This window comes from Mus caroli, chromosome 8, assembly GCF_900094665.2.
Source record: "Mus caroli chromosome 8, CAROLI_EIJ_v1.1, whole genome shotgun sequence".
NCBI classification, from domain to species: Eukaryota; Metazoa; Chordata; class Mammalia; order Rodentia; family Muridae; genus Mus; species Mus caroli.
Window position 1 is genome coordinate 41,332,219 of NC_034577.1, and position 6,387 is coordinate 41,338,605.

Genomic DNA, 6,387 nt, shown 5'->3' on the forward strand with positions numbered 1-6,387 from the left:
GGAGATGTGAATTCTCTCCCCTGTTCTCGCCTCTGTCTTAATTCCACCATCATGGGCATCTAAATTTCTGGACTCATGAGCCTAACTAAAGCCTTTCTTATAAATTGCCTTGGACATGGTATTTTATCACAGGAGTAGAAAAGTAGCTAAGACCCATAGGTCTAAACTATTTGTGCTTCACCATGTGTCTCGTGGGCAATAGAGCACAATTTAGTGTTTCCTTGCAACCCCTCCCCCCTGCCTCCTAGGGTACTGAGAAGCCGTTTTGCCGCAGGGAGGCACACAAGGACATCTAAGGTGCCATTCATTCTGGCTCACAAGCCCATTTGCCCTTAGCTATGCAGGCAAGAGAGTCAGGTTCAGTGTTATTAACAAACTTTAAGCAAGAACGATGGTGGTGGTGGTGGTGGGGCATAGAGTTAAACAGCCATAGAGAGCCCTTTGTAACCGTTTAGTAACCCGAACAGAAAAACCTTTGATTAACTCCCCGGAGAGCTTAAATATTTCCCCTCTCCGGGCCCAGGTAGCGATGCCAGCAGGTCATCCTTGAAACAAGATGACCAACTCCATCAACCTCAATACGCCCTAATCCTTCAGGAAGGAAGTAGGGTTTGGTTTCCACGCTCACTTTAAAAAAAAAATCAGGGCTTTGTTCCTCCGGATTGCTCTTCCAGGATTTGTAACACACGGTGACTTGATTTGGCAGGAAAAGCACCTTCTGAACACAAAGGCTTGTTTTATAGGCTTTGAGCTCCGTTCTCCAGCTCTGCGGCGCGCTCCTGTCATTCTCCACTTTGGCCACTGGGTGGCGCTGAAGGAAGCGGGATTGCCAGGAAGGCTGTTGCTTTCCATTTTCTTCCAGGGCGCCTTGGGGCTGTGCAGCGCATACCTGGATAGTCAGATCCCGCTAGACTCCACTTTTCATATGGATGGCCCATGTTTTGTTTAATTTTTTTATTCTGACATATAAATAAGGACAAAGTGTGCTTAGAAAAAAGATGATTTTATTTGGAAAACGCTTTTTATTGGAGTATAGAAGACCGTTTGAATTAAGAATGGACAGATGCATCTTCATTCAAGTGGTCTGCCTATGTGCCGTCCAGTGTGCTGTCCTCCCTGTAAAAGCTACTGGCATAGTTTTCAATATACTCCCTCTCTCTCCTTTCTTTCTTCATTTCTTCCTCCTGTGTAGTTCTCACACCCCATCATCTCTCTGCATCCCGAGTGCACTCCACTGCCTCCCCAGGAACCAGTCATTCCCTCCCCTCTGCTGCTCTTTTGAACAACACTGGTTTGGTAATGTCTCATCTTTAAGACCAAACTAATCTACAAGTTCCTTCCCTAACCTCACCTCCTCCTTCGACTACTCATGGTCTGTCTTCCTTCCCTTCTCAACAAACTGTGGCACTCCCAGTTTTCCTCTTGTCTACTCTGATTCACTGCTTTGGTGTCTGTCACTGCAGCATCTCTGAATCCCACCGCCCAGTGGTCAACCCCGGAGATTGCTTTTGCCCACTTTCTACAGTGGCTTCTCTCTCCCACTGGATCTGATGGTAGAGTTCTATCCTTGGTTCCTGTGACGCTCATATCCCTCGAACAACCCGGAACTCTTTTGGGGGGTTACTGGGAGCTACATTTCCCACCAAGCATCGCAGTAGCTGTAAAAAGCAGCTTCAGAGGCCCCACCCACAACATGGCTTGAGCCTAAATTCTAAGCAGAACCAGAGTTCTACATTTCTATCTATATTTACACATTAAGTGAGGGCAACCTTGGCCAGTATCTTGAGTATTGAATAGGCCCCCAAGATTTAAAAAAAAAAAAATAAGGATGCAGAGAGAGGTTGCAGGAGGGAAGATTTCGGTTAGGCATTAGTCACTGTAACAAAACAACAAACACCTTAAAACAAGAAAGATTTTTGTTGTTGTTGTTTGTTACCTTGTATTTGTTTGAGACAGGTGCTCCCGCTCCATCTCCCTGGGTGGTCTGGAGCTCTCACTGTCATTTAAGTTGGCCTTGAATTCTTTCTTCTCCTGCCTCAACTTCCTCACTACTAGGACTGCAGATGTGCCACCTCACACGAGTTGGGAAGTTTGAACAGGGATCTGGTACGTGGGAGACCCGTAACTGTCACCGAGAGACCAGCTGCGGCATCTGCACTGGAGCATGAAGACCTGCTTCACGATGAATCACTCATACAGCCAGAGAAGTGCAATTAGCTGTCCACTAAGAGCTCAGTCAGGGGAAGGGCCCCTGATTCTTCTCCATGTGACTTTTCATGATCTGCCTGGGCTTCCTTACTAGGAGATAGGGTCCAAGAAAGACTCTGAAAAGACAAGAAAGATAAATTATCAGGCTTTTGTTGTTATTGTTGTTGTTCGTGGTGGTGGTGATGGTAGTATTGGTGGTGGAGGTGATGGGTTTTTGTTGGTGTTGGTGGTGGTGGTGGTGGTGGTGTGTGTTAGACAGCGCAGAATGTGGTCGGGGGAGCTGGAACTGTCCATGTGTGGACACTGGCATTACATATTGTCTATGTAGACCAGGCTAGTCTTGAACTTTCCAAGTGCTGGGAATAAAGGTGTAAACATTATTGTGCCAGACTTTGAGCATGTCAGACTGGGAATTTGATTTGCTTTTAATTTGCTCTACAAATTGGTTGGCTCAGTAACACATTCTTTATTATTATTATTTAAAGATTTATTGTCTTCAGACACACCAGAAGAGGGCATCAGATCTCATTGCGGATAGTTGTGAGCCACCATGTGATTGCTGGGATTTGAACTCAGGATCTTCAGAAGAGCAGTCAGTGCTCTTAACCACTGAGCCATCTCTCCAGCCCTCAGTAACACGTTCTAAGTTGTTTAATCAAGAAAGGAGGTCATGTGTGGTGTCATACACATTTAATATCAGTGTTCATGAGGCAGAGGCAGGGGGATCTCTGTGAGCTAAAGTTCAGCCTGATCTACAAAGCGAGTTCCAGGCCATCCAGGGTTATAGTGAGATCCTATCTCGATTTAAAAAAAATTGTAGGTCATGTTTCAAAAACGGTGCCCTCACTTTCCTCATTACTATTGGCCCTTGTCTTTTTAAGCTGGGACTCAGGGGGTGGGGATAGCAGTCCCCAAAGTGGAGCACACAAGGTTATGACCATGGCCTTATGTTCTTTATTATTCTACCCTAGTCTTAAGACTTTTCCTCTTTAGCCAAAGCCAAGCTCGCAGGAAAAAGAATGGCTGTCAGTAATTTGATTCATCGCCCTTTCCAGGAGGGTGGAAACAGCCAATGCTGGCGTTTAAAGCAGCCTGACACTCCCCTTTGAGGGAGGAACGGTTGAGTTAAGGGACAACAATGATCAGAAATGCCGGAGCTCATAGTTGAGTGCATGTGTGAGGCCCCCCCCCTCCCCCCCCCCCCCCCCCCCCCCCCCCCCCCCCCCCCGGGGCCCACAGCAGCTGACCTTTCAAGGCCTAAGATGCATTCTTGCCTCTTCAGTTATTGTTGCAGGTGGATTGTTACAATCATCGTCATTGGAATGGTTTAGTGGTTTTGATTTGTTTCAAAGGTAGCACATTCATGGTCACGAGGTCCTGGCAGGCATTTCTCTCTGAGGCTGGTGATCAAGAAGCGAGATGAGATGCTAACTAGGGAAGGACATCAGTACAGCAGAGCTTCAGTGGAAGTGGCTAATTTGCTGGCTCAACCCTGCTAAGCAACCAAACGGGGTAATGACTCCCGTCTCTTTTCGGACTCTGACCAATTTGAGCTTGTGACCTTGAGTGACACCATACTTTTCATAGCTATGTACTAAAGGAGAGGGTATTGTGCAGTCAGTGAAGCAATTCTTTCCAACGATATAGGCGACAAAGGACAGAAATGTACCAAGGACTGAGACCAGGGGAGACCAAGTAACTCGGTCAGTGACCACTGTGACAATTTACACCCATTAGGTATGTCTCCCAGATGTAATCTTTCTTTTGCAAGCATTGCATTAATTTTCCTAAAGCACACACACACTCCTTCACCCTCCTCAACCCTGGAGTTCCACATGACTTTCTCCTGCAGGGAGTTTGTCAATTGCAGTGAATAAAGTGGACACCCAGGTCCAAGCACTTTCCCTTAGAATGACAAAAGACTCCAGAATGTCAACCCATCTTAGGAAACAGGAATCATTCCTTCAGGATTTCACTTCTTTGTTGTTGTTGTTGTTGTTTGAGACAGGGTTTCTCTGTATAACCCTGGCTGTCCTGGAACTCACTCTGTAGACCAGCTGGCCTCGAACTCAGAAATCCGCCTGCCTTTGCCTCCTAAGTTCTGGAATTAAAGGTGTGCACCACCACTGCCCGGCAGGATTTCACTTCTTTCAAGAACTTACCACACGACTTTGTAAAGGGTCTGGCCAATTTGTACATTAGTCTTCTTGGAACATCTCCGCTGGATATTTTATCAGTCTTTCCATAGACTTTGGGGTTCCATTGACCAGGGTTCTGTTGTCTGCTACAGTTTTTTTTAAAAATGATTTTTTTTTTTTTTTTTTTTTTTTTTTTTTTTTTTTTTTGGTTTTTCGAGACAGGGTTTCTCTGTGTAGCCCTGGCTGTCCTGGAACTCACTTTGTAGACCAGGCTGGCCTCGAACTCAGAAATCCACCTGCCTCTGCTTCCCGAGTGCTGGGATTAAAGGCGTGCGCCACCATGCCCGGCTGATATTTCTTTTTAAATTTAAATTATTATTATTATTTTTCCAAGACAGGGTTTTTCTGTGTAGCCCTGGCTGTCCTGGAACTCACTCTGTAGACCTGGCTGGCCTTGAACTCAGAGATCCACCTGCTTCTGACTCCCAAGTGCTGGGATAAAAGGCATGGGCCACCACTGCCCGGCAATTTAAATGATTTTTATTCCACTTTTACCTGTATTGGTATTTTGCCTGTGTGTATTTTCTCTACCTTTTGTGTTCCTGGTGGTTCCTATGGAGGCCAGAAGAGGGCATCAGTCCTCCAGAACTGGAGTTACAGATGGTTGTGAGCCACCATGTAGGATCCAGGAATCAAACAGGTCCTCTGGAAGTGCCAGGCTCTTCCATCAAAACCTTTTGAAAGTCACTCCTTAGTTTCATTGACAAAACCTAAATGGGACGGCCTAGTCGGTCATCAATGGAAGGAGAGGCCCTTGGTCCTGTGAAGGCTCTATGCCCCAATGTAGGGGAATGCCAGGGCCAGGAAGCAGGAATGGAAGGGTTGGTGAGCAGGGGATGGGGAGAGGATATAGGGGGTTTTTGGAGGGGAAACCAGGAAAGGGGCTAACATTTGAAATGTAAATAAAGAAAATACATAATAATAATAATTATTAATAATAATAAATGGTAGGGGTTAGGGGCTGAAGAGATGTCTCAGTAGTGCTCATTGCTCCCCCCAGAGGCCCCGATCTCCATTCTTACCACTGAGGTTGAGCAACTCACAGCTATCTATAACTCCAGCTCCAGGGGGTCCAACACCCTCTTCTGTCCTCCTCAGATACCCTCATATATGTGTGATGACTTCATATAGATGTACATACATACACATAAACAAATATTTAAAAAGTAGAAATGGATTAAAAGACCTATACATATAGCTCACCAATTAATTAGACCAAGACTTTGCCTCAAATCATTTTGTTGCAGGAGTTCAAGGTAGGTGAGGCAGGTAGACCAGATGGCTCTTTTGTCCTTGTCTCACTTTGCCATACCTAATAGAGAAAGGATCAAAACAGAAGGTAAATTGAAAAGGTGAGTAAGACCCATTCTTTCACATGTGATTTTTTAAAAAGTGCTACTTTATAAATTTGCATGGATTTTTTTTTTAAGGAGAGCCAGTTAGCAACTTGTATTCCAAGATCAATGGTTTTTGAGCAAATTATTTCACAGGAGTGGATTTGTTCTTAGCATTTGAATTAAAGTTGGAGCACAGCAGGGTGGGGGCATCAGAAAGTTGGGGACTGGAAGGGGACACTGTATCCACATGTGGGGTAGGAAGCAGAGGTATTGTAGGATGCTGGAGCCCAAGTGGGCTGAGGGAGCATTATCTGCAGGGGCCAGAGAAAGATGTCGTGGGAGGGGACAACAATGGAAGACCAGATATGGGGAGATTTGTACTTAGGTTCCTGTGTCAAGGTTGAAGGAAGACAGGTTTGTCACAGTGGAGAACTCCAGAAATGGGGAAGTTGAGACTGGCAGTTGTTGAAGTGTGGAGTGAGAAATGGGGCTATAGATAGAATTGATGGTTATAAAGTTTACTGGGGGAAAGAACCCCCATTCTTTGTCTCAATTTCATCTTTCTTTCTTTCTTTCTTTTTTTTTTTTTTTTTTTTTTTTTTTTTTTTTTAGAATTTAAAATTGTATGTGTTTTAATATACTAA

At 45.1% G+C, this 6,387-nt stretch overlaps 1 long non-coding RNA gene across 1 annotated transcript in view; it reads right to left on the reverse strand.

The window, feature by feature from the left end:
• Positions 1–3,486: 3,486 nt before the first annotated feature.
• The window catches only part of LOC110300775, a 3,971-nt gene continuing 1,070 nt past the window's right edge, over positions 3,487–6,387 (reverse strand). Inside the window, exons 2-3 of the long non-coding RNA XR_002378623.2 lie at positions 5,610–5,718; positions 3,487–3,639 (exon numbers count right to left, since the gene is read on the reverse strand). This is a non-coding gene — a long non-coding RNA (uncharacterized LOC110300775). The remainder of the gene's footprint in view (positions 3,640–5,609; positions 5,719–6,387) is intronic.